The sequence below is a fragment of the Chrysochloris asiatica genome, unplaced genomic scaffold, assembly GCF_000296735.1.
Source record: "Chrysochloris asiatica unplaced genomic scaffold, ChrAsi1.0 scaffold00001, whole genome shotgun sequence".
In the NCBI taxonomy this organism is placed as follows: Eukaryota; Metazoa; Chordata; class Mammalia; order Afrosoricida; family Chrysochloridae; genus Chrysochloris; species Chrysochloris asiatica.
In genome coordinates this window covers 5,359,751-5,361,703 of record NW_006408519.1, presented here as the reverse complement: position 1 = coordinate 5,361,703, position 1,953 = coordinate 5,359,751, and positions in this window count along the sequence as shown.

Here is a 1,953-nt window from a genome sequence, read left to right as displayed (position 1 = left end):
CATAACATGGATGAACCTTGAGGACATTATGTTGAGTGAAATTAGTCAGTCACAAAAGGAGAAATACTGCATAGGACCACTACTGTAAAAGTCTAAGGAAAAGAACCTATATGGAAGGGGTGGGGTGTTCACTGGCTACTGGGATGTGGAGGGTGGGGTGAGAGGAGGGAGGGGAAGGTGGAACATAGGGTAGGGAATAGACACAGGATAGTTTGGGTGCTAGGGAGGAGGGCAACAAACAAGAACGGGGAGGGAAATGGAAGACCAAAGCAGATGGGAGAACAATTAGGCAGTTTTGCATGGGATAAGTGGGACAGAGGTAAATAATGATGCATGCACAACCTTGGAAAAGCAGGGCTCTGGGATACAGGGATTGAGACATGTTTGGAATGGAGAAAAGGAGGACAATAATGTTAAGATGCTTGACTGTCTTTTCAATCTTGTTTTCCCTGGTATATCATTATAAAATAGACACTTGAGGGGGAGAGAAAGGAATAGCCAGAAATATCACCATAGAAAGCTTGTAAGTCCATCTTCTATCTATAACTGATTGGAATATCTAAAATGGGGCTACAATGTGCCCAGTGAAGGAGGCTTCCTGTGGAGCCTCTGCATTACATAAGACCATAGGTGGAAGCCTGAACAGCATCCAGAATTTTCAGAGGTGGGAAATTTCCACTTGAAAGGACAAGCAGACCAGCCTGGAGCAGCTAGAAGAACTGAAGATACTTTTGAAAGAAAGATCAACAGGAAAAATATAAAACAATGTAGGCAGTCCGACTGATTACTACAAAAACAAGCAAGTTGCTCGCCCAAGAGACATCAAGGCAAGTGGTTGGGTCCCCTCAGAACAAACCCCCTTCCAAGCCTAAGACTCAATGGGAATACACACTCTGATTGGTGATCACATTGGTCACCCATAAGGGGAAGTGAGGGAAAAGAAGAAATGAAGCTGCGAACTAAGCCCTACAACGTTCAGTAGACTCCTGCAAACCCGTGTGAAGACCTGATTGGCCAGCAGTGTGGCAAGACCTGGGGACTCTTGGGCCCAGAGTCAGTGAGATAGCCACAGAGGACTGGAGTGGAGAGCAAAGCATCCAGCTGATAAGAAGAGAGGGCAAATGCACAAGAACAACCACACTCACAGATAATACCCACTTGACCTGGCTTCAATGACTGGATGATCAGAGCTCAACTAGAATAAGAAAGAAGAGGAAAGAAAAGAGTAATCGAATACAACTTTATGAACTTGGCCTACACCTATGAATGCAGTAGCTCAAAAGAGGGAAAAAGTCATCACAACGAGGATCATCCCCACCCCCTCAATACACAGAGTAGACAGGGATGGGCAACCTGGACATTGGCTCCCCAAAATGGTGGGGCTCAAAAGGCAAGAAGTGACTGGCTTACAAGCTTTCAAGAGGGAGTCTAGATCCAGAGAGCATGGAGGAAGGTAGAATCTCCAATGAGCAGTATCCAGTCTCTCTAGGTGGAGCTGATGAAAGGAAATGTGGATGGGTCTCTTGCGATACAATAGTGAAAATTTGTTATCAGGACTGCTTGTGAGGGTTGGAAATGTAAAAGTCGACGTTTTGTAGCAAGGAAGGGAGTGATTAACTTTGTAGTCTGGGTGCAAAGGTCCCTGGGATCACCAAGGGAGAAGAACAGAGAGCGGGCCCCTATCCAGAGAAGCAATGATGACAGAGATGGAGGCAGAGACGATGATGTGGAGAGATAGAGCAGTTGGGGACTTTGGACACAGAGAGGGAGAGGGGCTGTGTGCTGACGACCGGGGGGCAGGCTTATAGTGTATACACTGTGGTTGGTTGATGATGCATGGAGGGGATTGTAACCATGGCAATGAAATGATATACAATAGGATGAATGTAAAGCTAATGTTCTCACATGTAAACTATCACATAAGTCACAATAAAACATTAAAAAAAAAAAAAA